General features: G+C 40.3%; 1 protein-coding gene across 1 annotated transcript in view; it reads right to left on the reverse strand.

Annotated features, from left to right (window-relative positions):
- The window catches only part of ENPEP (glutamyl aminopeptidase), a gene marked incomplete at both ends in the record, with an annotated part of 105808 nt that overhangs the window by 57496 nt on the left and 32240 nt on the right, over nt 1-16072 (reverse strand). The window lies entirely within an intron of this gene.

A 16072-nucleotide genomic window follows, 5' to 3' on the forward strand; every position in this document is an offset into this window, starting at 1 on the left:
CAATAGAGAGCACAGAAATAGACCCACATAAATATGGTCACAATATTGAAGGAGAAAAACAATATTGGAAGATTGATAATATCTGACTTCAAGACTTACTGTAAAGCTACAGTAATCAAGACAATGTGGTATTAACAAAACAATAGAAAAATAGATCAGTACAAGACAATAGAGAGCACAGAAATAGACCCACATAAATATAGTCAACTGATCTTCGACAAGGGAGTAAAGGCAATACAATGGAGCAAAGACTGTATCTTCAACAAATGATGCTGGAATAACTGAACATCCATCTGCAAAAAAATGAATCTAGACAAACACCTTACACCCTTCACAAATATGAACACAAAATTGATCACATACCTAAATGTAAAACAAAACTATAAAACTCCTGGAAGATAACAGGGGAAAATCTAGATGACTTTGGATATGAAGATGACTTCTTAGCTTTACCACCAAAGGCATAATCTATGAAAGAAATAACTGATAAGCTAGGCTTCATTAAAACTTTTGCTCTCTGAAAGACAATGTCAAGAGAATGAGAAGATAAGCTGCAGACTGGGTGGAAGTATTTGTAGAAGGTCCATCTCATAAACAACAGTTATACAAAATACACAAAAAACTTTTAAAACTCAACAAGAAGAAAGGAAACAACCTGATTAAAAAATGGGCCAAAGACCTTAACAAGACACCTCACCAAAGAAGATATACAGATGGCAAGTATGTATATGAAAAGATGCTTCACATCATATGTCATCAAGGAGATGCAAATTAAAATAACAAAGAGGTACCACAGCATACCTACTACAATGACAAAATCCAAAACACTTGACAACACCAAATCCTGCTGAGGATGTGGAGCAGTAGGAATTCCCATACATTGCTGGTGGGAATGCAAGATGGTACAGCCATTTTGGAGGACAGTTTGGCAGTTTCTTACAAAACTAAACATACTCTTAACACATGGCCCAATAATTGTGCTCCTTTCTCTTTACCCAAAGGAGTTTAAAACATGTCCTGAGATTGGTTCAACATGGCAGAGTAGAAGGACATGCTCTTCTCCCTCTTTCGAGAACACCGGAATCACAACTAACTGCTGAACAATCATCGACAGGAAGACACTGGAACTCACCAAAAAAAGATACCCCACATGCAAAGACAAAGGAGAAGCCACAGTGAGATGGTAGGAGGGATGCTATCACAATAAAATCAAATCCTGTAACTGCTGGGTGGGTGACTCACAAACTGGAGAACACTTATACAACAGAAGTCCACCTACTGGAGTGAAGGTTCTGAGCCCCACATCAGGCTTCCCAACCTGGGGGTCTGACAACAGGAGGAAGAATTCCTAGAGAATCAGACTTTGAAGGCAGAGGGATTTGATTGCAGGACTTCGACAGGACTGGGGGAAACAGAAACTCCACACTTGGAGGACACACACAAAGTAGTGTGCACATCAGGATCCAGGGGAAGGAGCAGTGACCCCATAGGAGACTGAACCAGCCCTACCTGCTAGTGTTGGAGGGTCTCCTGAAGAGGCAGGGGGCAGCTGTGGCTCACCAAGGGACAAGGACACTGGCAGCAGAAGTTCTGGTAAGTACTCCTTGGTGTGACCCCTCCCTGAGTCTGCCATTAGCCCCACCAAAGAGCCTGGGTAGGCTCCAGTGTTGGGTCGCCTCATGCCAAACAACCAACAGGGAGGGAAACCAGCCCCACCCATCAGCAAACAAGTGGATTAAAGTTTTACGGAACTCTGCCCACCAGAGCAATAGCCAGCTCTATCCACCACCAGTCCCTCCCATCAGGAAACTTCCACAAGCCTCTTAGATAGCCTCATCCACCAGAGGGCAGACAGCGGAAACAAGAAGAACTACAATCCTGCAGCCTGTGGGAAAAAAACAACATTCACAGAAAGATAGACAAGATGAAAAGGCAGAGGGCTGTGTACCAGATGAAGGAACAAGATAAAACCCCAGAAAAACAACTAAATGAAGTGGAGATAGGCAACCTTCCAGAAAAAGAATTCAGGATAATGATAGTGAAGATGATCTAGGACTTCGGAAAAAGAACGGAGGCAAATATCGAGAGGATGCAAGAAATGTTTAACAAAGATTTAGAATAAATATAAAACAAACAGATGAACAATACAATAACTGAAATGAAAAATATACTAGAAGGAATTAATAGCAGAATAACTGAGGCAGAAGAACGGATAAATGACCTGGAAGACAGAGTGGTAGAATTCACTGCTGCAGAATAGAATAAAGAAAAAAGAATGAAAAGAAATGAAGACAGCCTAAGAAACCTCTGGGACAACATTAAATGCAACATCATTCGCACTATAGGGGACCCAGAAGGAGAAGAGAGAGAGAAAGGACCTGAGAAAATATTTGAAAAGATTATAGTTGAAAACTTCAGTAACATGGGAAAGGAAATAGCCACCCAAGTCCAAGAAGCGCAGAGAGTCCCATACATGACAAACCCAAGGAGAAACATGCCAAGACACATAGTAATCAAATTGGCAAAAATTAAAGACAAAGGAACATTATTGAAAGCAGCAAGGGAGAAATGACAAATAACATAAAAGGGAACTCTCATAAGGTTAACAGAGGATTTCTCAGCAGAAACTCTACAAGCCAGAAGGGAGGGGCATGATATACTTAGAGTGATGAAAGGGAAAAGCCTACAACCAAGATTACTCTACCCGGCAAAGGATCTCATTCAGATTCGATGAAGAAATCAAAAGCTTTACAGACAAGCAAAAGCTAAGAGAATTCAGCACCACCAAACCAGCTCTACAGCAAATGCTAAAGGAACTTCTCTAAGTGGGAAACACAAGAGAAGAAAAGTACCTACAAAAACAGACCCAAAACAATTAAGAAAATGGTCATAGGAACATACATATCGATAATTACCTTAAACGTGAATGGATTAAATGCTCCAACCAAAAGACACAGGCTTGCTGAATGGATACAAAAAGAAGACCCATATATATGCTGTCTACAAGAGACCCACTTCAGACCTAGGGACACAAACAGACTGAAAGTGAGAGGATGGAAAAAGATATTCCATGCAAATGGAAATCAAAAGAAAGCTGAAGTAGCAATACTCGTATCAAATAAAATAGACTTTAAAATAAAGAATATTACAAGAGACAAGGAAGCACACTACGTAATGATCAAGGGATCACTCCAAGAAGAATATAGAACAATTATAAATATATATGCACCCAATATAGGAGCACCTCAATACGTAAGGCAACTGCTAACAGCTCTAAAAGAGGAAATCAACAGTAACACAATAATAGTGGGGGACTTTAACACCTCACATACACCAATGGACAGATCATCCAAGCAGAAAATTAATAAGGAAACACAAACTTTAAATGGCATAACAGACCAGATTTAATTTATGTTTATAGGACACGCCATCCAAAAACAGCAGATTACACTTTCTTCTCAAGTGTACATGGAACATTCTCCAGGGTAGATCACATTTTGGGTCACAAATCAAACCTCAGTAAATTTAACAAAACTGAAATCATATCAAGCATGTTTTCTGACCACAATGCTATGAGATTAGAAATCAGTTACAGGGAAAAAAACATAAAAAACACAAACACATGGAGGCTAAACAATACATTATTAAATAACCAAGAGATCACTGAAGAAATCACAGAGGAAATCAAAAAATACCTAGAGACAAATGACAATGAAAACACAACGATCCAAAACCTATGGGATGCAGCAAAAGCAGTTCTAAGAGGGAAGTTTACAGCTATACAAGTCTACCTCAAGAAACAAGAAAAATCTCAAATAAACAATCTAACATTACATGTAAAGGGACTAGAGAAAGAAGAACAAACAAAACCGAAAGTTAGGAGAAGGAAAGAAATCATGAAGATTAGAGCAGAAATAAATGAAATAGAAACAAAGAAAATGACAGCAAAGATCAATAAAACTAAAAGCTGGTTCTTTGAGAAGGTAAACATAATTGATAAACCATGAGCCAGACTCATCAAGAAAAAGAGGGAGAGGATTCAAATCAATAAAATTAGAAAGGAAAAAGGAAGAGTTACAATAGACACCACAGAAATACAAACAATCCTAAGAGGCTACTACAAGCAACTCTATGCCTATAAAATGCACAACCTGGAAGAAATGGACAAATTCTTAGAAAGGTATAGCCTTCCAAGACTGAACAGGAAGAAACAGAAAATAGGAACAGACCAATCACAAGTAATGAAATTGAAACTGTTATTAAAAGTCTTCCAACAAACAAAAGTCCAGGACCAGATGGCTTCACAGGTGAGTTCTATCAAACATTTAGAGAAGAGCTAACACCCATCCTTCTCAAACTCTTCCAAAAAATTGCAGAGGAAGGAAAACACCCAAACTCATTCTGTGAGGCCACCATCATCCTGATACCAAAATCAGACAAGGTACTACAAAAACAGAAAATTACAGACCAATATCACTGATGAATATAGATGCAAAAATTCTCAAGAAAATACTAGGAAACAGAATCCAACAACACATTAAAAGGATCATACACTATGATCAAGTGGGGTTTATCCCAGAGATGCAAGGATTCTTCAATATACGCAAATCAATCCATGTGATGCACCATATTAACAAATTGAAGAATAAAAACCATATGATCATCTCAATAGATGGAGAAAAAATTTTGACACCCATTTATCATAAAAACTCTCCAGAAAGTGGGCATAGAGGGAAGCTACTTCAAAACAATAAAGGCCATATATGATAAACCCACAGTAAACATCATTCTCAATGGTGAAAAACTGAAAGCATTTCCTCTAAGATCAGGAACAAGACAAGGATGTCCACTCTCACCACTATTATTCAACATAGTTTTGGAAGTCCTAGCCACGGCAATCAGAGAAGCAAAAAGAAATACAAACTGGAAAAGAAGTAAAACTGTCACTGCAGATGACATGATACTATAAATAGAGAATCCTAAAGATGTCACCAGAAAACTACGAGAGGTAATCAATGAATTTGGTAAAGTTGCAGGATACAAAATTAATGCACAGAAATCTGTTGCATTCCTATACACTAATGATGAAAGATCTGAAAGAGGAATTAAGGAAACACTCCCATTTAACATTGCAACAAAAAGAAGAAGAGGTTTTCTGACGCCGCGCCTGGACTTCGCAAGAGCCGGAGGAAGATGGCGGAAGAGTAAGACGCGGAGATCACCTTCCTCCCCACAGATACATCAGAAATTCATCTACACGTGGAACAACTCCAACAGAACACCTACTGAACGCTGACAGAAGACCTCAGACCCCCCAAAAGGCAAGAAACTCCCCACATACCTGGGTAGGTCAAAAGAAAAAAAGAATAAACAGAGACAATAGGATATGGACGGGACCTGCACCAGTGGGAGGGAGCCGTGAAGGAGGGAAGCTTTCTACACACTACAAGCCCCTTCGAGGGCGGAGACTGCAGGTGGCGGAGGGGGAAAGCTTCGGAGTAGCGGAGGAGAGCACAGCAACAGGGGTGTGGAGGGCAAAGCAGAGAGATTTTGGCACAGAGGATCGGTGCCCTCAGGCACACACCAGCCCGAGAGACTTGTCTGCTTGGCCGCCAGAGCGGGCGGGGCTGGGAGCTGAGGCTCGGGTATCGGCTTTCAGTCGGAGCGCAGGGAGAGGTCTGGGGCTGGCGGCAGGAAGAGACCCTGAAGGGGTTAGTGCTAGCCCGGAGGGAGTCCGGGGAAAGGGTCTGGAGCTACCGGAGAGGCAAGAGACTTTTTTCCCTTTTGTTGCCTGGTGCGCGAGGAGAGGGCATTCCCCTCCCTCCCCTCTGCCTGAGTGAGCCAGAGCCCCCGAATCAGCGGCTCCTTTAAACCCGTCCTGTCTGAGCGAAGAACGGACGCCCTCCGGCGACCTACGCGCAGAGGCGGGGCCAGGTCCAAGGCTGAGACCCGGGAGCTGTGAGAGCAGAGACAGGGAAATCTCTCTGTGCAGCCTCCGAGGCAGCGGATTAAAGCTCCACGGTCCATTTGATGTGCCCTGCGTCTGTGGAGTGCATGAATGGACAGCGAATCATCCCAAATTGAGGAAGTGGACCTTGAGGACAAGATTTAAGACTTCCCACCCTTTTTTTTCCTCTTTTTACAACGAATTATCCCAAATCGAGGAGGTGGACTTGGAGAGCAAGATTTTTGATTTTTCCCTCTGCTCTCTTTTTGTGAATGTGTATGTGTAATCTTCTGTGTAAGATTCTCTCTGTATAGCTTTGCTTCCACCATATGTCCCAGGGTTCTTTCGGTCCGTGTTTTTTTTCAATAATTACTTTTTAATTTTAATAACGCTACTATATTTCATACTTTATTCTATTTTACTTTACCTGCTCTTTCTTTTTTTCCTCCCTTCCCTTCCTCCCTCCCTCCCTCTGCTCCTCCTTTCCTTCTTTCTTTTTCTTTCCTCCATCCCTCCCTCCCTCCCACCCTTCTTCTTTCCACTTTCTTTTTCTTTCCTTCCTCCCTCCCTCCCTCCTGTCTTTCTTTCTTCCTTTCCTTCCTCCCTCCCTCCCTCTCTTCTTCCATTCACTCTTCCTTTTGCTTTCATTCCTCCCTCCCTCCCTCCTTTCTTTCCTTTCTTTCCATCCTTCCTCCCTCCCTCCTTTCTTTCTTTCTTCCTTCCTTCCTTCCTTACTTCCCTTCTTCCTTTCTTTCAATCTCTCTTTCTTTCTTCTACTAATTATTTCTTTCTACTTTTTCTCACTGTTATTCTGAGCCGGGTGGATGAAAGGCTCTTGGTGCTGCAGCCAGGAGTTAGTGCTGTGCCTCTGAAGTGGGAGAGCCAACTTCAGGACACGGGTCCACAAGAGACCTCCCAGCTCCACATAATATCAAGCAGCGAAAATCTCCCAGGGATCTCCATCTCAACACCAGCACCCAGCTTCAGTCAACGACCAGCAAGCTACAGTGCTGGTCACCCTATGCCAAGCAACTAGCAAGGCAGGAACACAACCCCACCCATTAGCAGAGAGGATACCTAAAAACATAATAAGGCCACAGGCACCCCAAAACACACCACCAGACGTGGACCTGTCCACCAGAAAGACAAGATCGAGCTTCAACCACCAGAACACAGGCATTAGTCCCCCCCACCAGGAAGCCTACACAACCTACTGAAACAACCTTAGCCACGGGGGACAGACACCAAAAACAACGGGAACTACGAATCTGCAGCCTGCAAAAAGGAGACCCCAAACACAGTAACATAAGCAAAATGAGAAAGCAGAAAAACACACAGCAGGTGAAGGAGCAAGATAAAAACCTACCAGACCTAACAAATGAAGAGGTAATAGGCAGTCTACCTGAAAAAGAATTCAGAATAATGATAGTAAAGCTGATCCAAGATTCTATTTCCCAGATCCAAAATCTTGGAAATAGAATAGACAATATGCAAGAAACAGTTAACAAGGACCTAGAAGAACTAAAGATGAATCAAGCATCGATTAAAAACACAATAAATGAAATGAAAAATACTCTAGATGGGATCAATAGCAGAATAACTGAGGCAGAAGAACGGATAAGTGAGGTGGAAGATAAAATAGTGGAAATAACTGATGCAGAGAAAAATAAAGAAAAAAGAATGAAAAGAACAGAGGACAGTCTCAGAGACCTCTGGGACAACATTAAACGCACCAACATTCGAATTATAGGGGTTCCAGAAGAAGAAGAGAAAAAGAAAGGGACTGAGAAAATATTTGAAGAGATTATAGTTGAAAACTTCCCTAATATGGGAAAGGAAATAGTTAATCAAGTCCAGGAGGCACAGAGAGTCCCATACAGAATAAATCCAAGAAGAAATACGCCAAGACACATATTAATCAAACTGTCAAAAATTAAACACAAAGAAATCATATTAAAAGCAGCAAGGGAAAAACAACAAATAACACACAAGGGAATCCCCATCAGGTTAACAGCTGATCTCTCAGCAGAAACTCTACAAGCCAGAAGGGAGTGGCAGGACATAATTAAAGTGATGAAGGAGAGAAACCTGCAACCAAGATTACTCTACCCAGCAAGGATCTCATTCAGATTTGATGGAGAAATTAAAACGTTTACAGACAAGCAAAAGCTGAGAGAGTTCAGCACCACCAAACCAGCTTTACAACAAATGCTAAAGGAACTTCTCTAGGCAAGAAACACAACAGAAGGACTATACCTACAATAACGAACCCAAAGCCATTAAGGAAATGGGAATAGGAACATACATATCAATAATTACCTTAAATGTAAATGGACTAAATGCTCCCACCAAAAGACACAGAGTGGCTGAATGGATACAAAAACAAGACCCATATATATGCTGTCTACAAGAGACCCACTTCAGACCTAGAGACACATACAGATTGAAAGTAAGGGGATGGAAAAAGATATTCCATGCAAATGGAAATCAAAAGAAAGCTGGAGTAGCAATTCTTATATCAGACAAAATAGACTTTAAAATAAAGACTATTAGAAGAGACAAAGAAGGACACTACATAACGATAAAGGGATCGATCCAAGAAGAAGATATAACAATTGTAAATATTTATGCACCCAACATAGGAGCACCTCAATACATAAGGCAAATACTAACAGCCATAAAAGGGGAAATCGACAGTAACACAATCATAGTAGGCGACTTTAACACCCCACTTTCACCAATGGACAGATCATCCAAAATGAAAATAAATAAGGAAACACAAGCTTTAAATGATACATTAAACAAGATGGACTTAATTGATATTTATAGGACATTCCACCCAAAAACAACAGAATACACATTTTTCTCAAGTGCTCATGGAACATTCTCCAGGATAGATCATATCTTGGGTCACAAATCAAGCCTTGGTAAATTTAAGAAAATTGAAATTGTATCAAGTATCTTTTCCGACCACAATGCTATGAGACTAGACATCAATTACAGGAAAAGATCTGTAAAAAATACAAACACATGGAGGCTAAACAATACACTACTCAATAATGAAGTGATCACTGAAGAAATCAAAGAGGAAATTAAGAAATACTTAGAAACAAATGACAATGGAGACACGACGACCCAAAACCTATGGGACGCAGCAAAAGCAGTTCTAAGGGGGAAGTTTATAGCAATACAATCCCACCTTAAGAAACAGGAAACATTTCGAGTAAACAACCTGACCCTGCACCTAAAGCAATTAGAGAAAGAAGAACAAAAAACCCCCAAAGTTAGCAGAAGGAAAGAAATCATAAAGATCAGATCAGAAATAAATGAAAAAGAAATGAAGGAAACGATAGCAAAGATCAACCAAACTAAAAGCTGGTTCTTTGAGAAGATAAACAAAATTGACAAACCATTAGCCAGACTCATCAAGAAAAGAAGGGAGAAGACTCAAATCAGTAGAATTAGAAATGAAAAAGGAGAAGTAACAACTGACACTGCAGAAATACAAAAGATCATGAGAGATTACTATAAGCAACTCTATGCCAATAAAATGGACAACCTGGAAGAAATGGACAAATTCTTAGAAATGCACAACCTACCAAGACTGACTCAGGAAGAAATAGAAAATATGAATAGACCAATCACAAGCACTGAAATTGAAACTGTGATTAAAAATCTTCCATCAAACAAAAGCCCAGGACCAGATGGCTTCACAGGCGAATTCTATCAAACATTTAGAGAAGAGCTAACACCCATCCTTCTCAAACTCTTCCAAACAATATCAGAGGAAGGAACACTCCCAAACTCATTCTACGAGGCCACCATCACCTTGATACCAAAACCAGGCAAGGATGTCACAAAGAAAGAAAACTACAGGCCAATATCACTGATGAACATAGATGCAAAAATCCTCAACAAAATACTAGCAAACAGAATCCAACAGCACATTAAAAGGATCATACACCATGATCAAGTGGGGTTTATTCCAGGAATGCAAGGATTCTTCAATATACGCAAATCAATCAATGTGATACACCATATTAACAAGTTGAAGGAGAAAAACCATATGATCATCTCAATAGATGCAGAGAAAGCTTTCGACAAAATTCAACACCCATTTATGATAAAAACCCTGCAGAAAGTAGGCATAGAGGGAACTTTCCTCAACATAATAAAGGCCATATATGACAAACCCACAGCCAACATTGTCCTCAATGGTGAAAAACTGAAACCATTTCTACTAAGATCAGGAACAAGACAAGGCTGCCCACTCTCACCACTCTTATTCAACATAGTTTTGGAAGTTTTAGCCACAGCAATCAGAGAATAAAAGGAAATAAAAGGAATCCAAATTGGAAAAGAAGAAGTAAAGCTGTCACTGTTTGCAGATGACATGATACTATACATAGAGAATCCTAAAGATGCTACCGAAAAACTACTAGAGCTAATCAATGAATTTGGTAAAGTAGCAGGATACAAAATTAATGCACAGAAATCTCTGGCATTCCTGTACACTAATGATGAAAAATCTGAAAATGAAATCAAGAAAACACTCCCATTTACCATTGCAACAAAAAGAATAAAATATCTAGGAATAAACCTACCTAAGGAGACAAAAGACCTGTATGCAGAAAATTATAAGACACTGATGAAAGAAATTAAAGATGATATAAATAGATGGAGAGATATACCATGCTCCTGGATTGGAAGAATCAATATTGTGAAAATGACTCTACTACCCAAAGCAATCTACAGATTCAATGCAATCCCTATCAAACTACCACTGGCATTTTTCACAGAAGTAGAACAAAAAATTTCAAAATTTGTTTGGAAAAACAAAAGACCCCGAATAGCCAAAGCAATCTTGAGAACGAAAAACGGAGCTGGAGGAATCAGGCTCCCTGACTTCAGACTATACTACAAAGCTACAGTAATTAAGACAGTGTGGTACTGGCATAAAAACAGAAAGATAGATCAGTGGATCAGGATAGAAAGCCCAGAGATAAACCCACGCACATATGGCCAACTTATCTTTGATAAAGGAGGCAGGAATGTACAGTGGAGAAAGGACAGCCTCTTCAATAAGTGGTGCTGGGAAAACTGGACAGGGACATGTAAAAGTATGAGATTAGATCATTCCCTAACACCATACACAAAAATAAGCTCAAAATGGATTAAAGACCTAAATGTAAGGCCAGAAACTATCAAACTCTTAGAGGAAAACATAGGTAGAACACTCTATGACATAAATCACAGCAAGATCCTTTTGGACCCACCTCCTAGAGAAATGGAACTAAAAACAAAGATAAACAAATGGGACCTAATGAAACTTCAAAGCTTTTGCACAGCAAAGGAAACCATAAACAAGACCAAAAGACAACCCTCAGAATGGGAGAAAATATTTGCAAATGAAGCAACTGACAAAGGATTAATCTCCAAAATTTATAAACAGCTCATGCAGCTCAATAGCAAAAAAACAAACAACCCAATCCAAAAATGGGCAGAAGACTTAAATAGGCATTTCTCCAAAGAAGATATACAGACTGCCAACAAACACATGAAAGAATGCTCAACATCATTAATCATTAGAGAAATGCAAATCAAAACTACAATGAGATATCATCTCACACCAGTCAGAATGGCCATCATCAAGAAATCTAGAAACAATAAATGCTGGAGAGGGTGTGGAGAAAAGGGAACACTCTTGCACTGCTGGTGGGAATGTGAATTGGTACAGCCACTATGGAGAACAGTATGGAGGTTCCTTAAAAAACTAAAAATAGAACTACCATATGACCCAGCAATCCCACTACTAGGCATATACCCTGAGAAAACCATAATTCAAAAACAGACATGTACCAAAATGTTCATTGCAGCTCTATTCACAATAGCCCGGAGCTGGAAACAACCTAAGTGTCCATCATCGGATGAATGGATAAAGAAGATGTGGCACATATATACAATGGAATATTACTCAGCCATAAAAAGAAACGAAACTGAGCTATTTGTAATGAGGTGGATAGACCTAGAGTCTGTCATACAGAGTGAAGTAAGTCAGAAAGAGAAAGACAAATACCGTATGCTAACACATATATATGGAATTTAAAAAAAAAAAAAAATGTCATGAAGAACCTAGGGGTAAAACGGGAATAAAGACACAGACCTACTTGAGAATGGACTTGAGGATATGGGGAAGGGGAAGGGTAAGCTGTGACAAAGGGAAAGAGAGGCATGGACATATATACACTACCAAACATAAGGTAGATAGCTAGTGGGAAGCAGCCGCAGAGCACAGGGAGATCAGCTCGGTGCTTTGTGACCGCCTGGAGGGGTGGGATAGGGAGGGTGGGAGGGAGGGAGATGCATGAGGGAAGGGATGTGGGAACATATGTATATGTATGACTGATTCACTTTGTTATAAAGCAGAAACTAATAAAAAAAAAAAAAAAAGAATAAGATACCTAGGAATAAACCTACCTAGGGAGACAAAATTACTGTATGCAGAAAAATGTAAGACACTGATGAAAGAAATTAAAGATGATACAAACAGATGGAGAGATATACCATGTTCTTGGATTGGAAGAATCAACATTATGAAAATGAGTATACTACCCAAAGCAATCTACAGATTCAATGCAATCCCTATGAAATTACCAATGGCATTTTTTACAGAACTAGAACAAAAAATCTTAAAATTTGCATGGAGACACAAAAGACCCCGAGTAGCCAAAGCAGTCTTGAGGGAAAACAGTGGATCTGGAGGAATCAGACTCCCTGACTTCAGACTATACTACAAAGCTACAGTAATCAAGACAATATGGTACTGGCACAAAAACAGAAATGTAGATCAGTGGAACAGGATAGAAAGCCCAGAGAGAAACCCACATACCTATGGTTAATCTATGACAAAGGAGGCCAGGTTATACAATGGAGAAAAGACAGCACCTTCAATAAGTGGTGCTGCGAAAACTGGACAGCTACATGTAAAAGAATGAAATTAGAACACTCCCTAACACCATACAGAAAAATAAACTGAAAATGGATTCGAGACCTAAATGTAAGACCAGACACTATAAAACTCTTGGAGAAAAACATAGGAAGAACACTCTTTGACATAAATCACAGGAAGATCTTTTTTGATCCACCTCCTAGAGTAATGGAAATAAAAAGAAAAAGAAATAAATGGGACCTAATGAAACTTAAAAGCTTTTGCACAGCAAACAAAACCATAAACAAAATGAAAAGACAGCCCTCACAGTGGGAGAAAATATTTGCAAAGGAATCAATGGACAAAGGATTAATCTCCAAAATATATAAACAGCTCATGCAGCTCAATATTAAAAAAACAGTGAAATCCAAAAATGGGCAGAAGAGCTAAATAGATAATTCTCCAAAGAAGACCTATAGATGGCCAGGAAGCACATGAAAAGCTACTCAACATAACTAATTATTAGAGAAATGCAAATCAGAACTACAATGAGGTATCATCTCACACCAGTTAGAATGGCATCATCAGAAAATCTATAAACAACAAATGCTGGAGAGGGTGTGGAGAAAAGGGAACTCTCTTGCACTGTTGGTGGGAATATAAATTGATACAGCCACTATGAACATTATGGAGGTTCCTTTAAGAACTAAAAATAGAATTACCATATGACCCAGCAATCCCACTACTGGGCATATACCCTGAGGAAACCATAATTCAAAAAGACACATGCAACCCAGTGTTCATTGCAGCAGTATTTACAATAGCCAGGTCATGGTAGCAACCTAAATGCCCATCGACAGATGAATGGATAAAGAAATTGTGGTACATATATACCATGGAATATTACTCAGCCATAAACAGGAACAAAATTGGGTCATTTTTAGAGACATGGATGCATCTAGAAACTGTCATACAGAGTGAAGTAAGTCAGAAAGAGAGAAACAAATATCGTATATTAATGCATATATGTGGAACGTAGAAAATGGTACAGATGAGCCTATTTGCAGAGCAGAAATTGAGACTCAGAAATAGAGAAAAAACATATGGACACCAATTGGGGAAAGCAGCAAGGTGTTGGGGTTGTGGTGTGATGAATTAGGAGATTGGTATTGACATGTATACACTGATGTGCATAGAATGGATGACTAATAAGAAAAAATTAATTTAAAAAAGTCCTGCACGAGGATGTTTACAGTAGTTTTATTTGTAATTGCCAAAACTTGGAAGCACCAAGATGTTTTCCATGTACCAGATAAACTGTGGGCAATGGAATATTACACAGTGCTAAATAGAAAGAAGCTATGAAACCATGAAAAAACAGGGAGGAACCTTAAATGCATATTATCAATATTAAGTGAAAGAAACGAATCTGAAAGGGCTACACACTGTATGATTCCAACTATTTGACATTTTGGAAGAGTCAAAAAGATGGAGACAATAAAGAGATCAGTGGATGACAGGCTGGGATGTGAGAGGTGGAGAGATGAATAGGTAGAGCATAGAGGATTTTTAGGGCAGTGAAAATACTCTGTATGATATAGTAATGATGGATATATGCATACAACTTTAGCCTTATTTTCTCTGAAGTGAAGAACAGCAGAAAGATCCAATAATTTAATGGATGAGTTTCTAAAAAGTATCCCTTGGAAAACCTTCAAGATGGCAGAGGAGTAAGATGTGGAGATTAACTTTCTCCCCACAAATACATCAAAAATACATGTACATGTGGAACAACTACAGAACACCTACTGAACACTGGCAGAAGACCTCAGACTTGCCAAAAGGCAAGAAACTACATACCTGGGTAGGGCAAAAGGAAAAACAGAGCCAAAAGAATAGCGATGGGACCTGCACCTCAGGGAGAGAGCTGTGAAGGAGGAAAAGTTCCACACACTAGGAAGCCCCTTCACTGGCAGAGGTGAGGGGTGGGTGGGGGGGAAGCTTCAGAGCCACGGAGGAGAGCACAGCAACAGGGGTGCAGAGGGCAAAGTGGAGAGATTCCCTCACAGAGGATCAGTGCCAACCAGCACTCACCAGCCCAAGAGGCTTGTCTGCTCACCCTCCGGGGCGGGCGGGAGCTGGGAGCTGAGGCTCGGGCTTCAGAGGTCAGACCCCAGGGAGAGGACTGGGATTGGCTGCGTGAACACAGCCTGAAGGGGGTTAGTGCACCACAGATAGCGGGGAGAGTCTGGAAAAAAGTCCAGAACTGCTTACGAGGAGAGGGGATTCAGAACACTGCCTAAACGAGCTCCAGAGGCGGGCGTGAGCTGTGGCTATCAGCACAGACACAAGAGACGGGCATGAGATGCTAAGGCTGAGTCTGCAGCCACCAAGAATCCTGTGTGCAAGCACAGGTAACTATCCACACGTCCCCTCCCGGGAGCCTGTGCAGCCTACCACTGCCAGGGTCCTGTCATCCAGGGACAGCATCCCCAGGAGAACACATGGTGCGCCTCAAGTTGGTGCAGTGTCACACCGACCTTTGTCACCACAGGCTCACCCTGCATTCTGTACACTTCCCTGCCCCTGGCCTGAGTGAGCCAGAGCCCCCTAATCAGCTGCTATTTTAACCCTGTCCTGTCTGGGCAAAGAACAGACGCCCTCAGGCAAGCTACATGCAGAGGCGGGTCCAGATCCAAAGCTGAACCCGAGGAGCTGTGCAAACAAAGAAGAGAAAGGGAAATTTCTCCCAGCAGCCTCAGGAGCAGTGGATGAAATCTCCACAATCAACTTGACATACCCTGCATCTGTGGAATACCTGAATAGACAATGAATCATCCCAAAATTGAGGTGGTGGACTTTGGGAGCAACTGCAGACTTGGGTTTTGCTTTCTGTACCTAATTTATTTCTGGTTTTATGTTTCTCTCAATTTAGTATTTAGAGCTTATTATCACTGGTAGATTTGTTTGTTGATTTGGTTGCACTCTTCCTTTTTTCTTTATATGTATATATATTTTTCTCTTTTTTCTCTTTTGTGAATGTGTATGTGTATGCTTCGTTGTGTGATTTTTGTCTGTATAGCTTTTCTTTGATGGTTTGTCCTAGGGTTCTGTCTGTCCATTTTTTCTTATTTTCTTTTTTCGTATAGTTTTTAGCACTTGTTACCATTGGCGGATTTGTTTTCTGGTTTGGTTAC

Source organism: Hyperoodon ampullatus, assembly GCF_949752795.1.
Source record: "Hyperoodon ampullatus genome assembly, chromosome: 1".
Classification (NCBI taxonomy): domain Eukaryota; kingdom Metazoa; phylum Chordata; class Mammalia; order Artiodactyla; family Ziphiidae; genus Hyperoodon; species Hyperoodon ampullatus.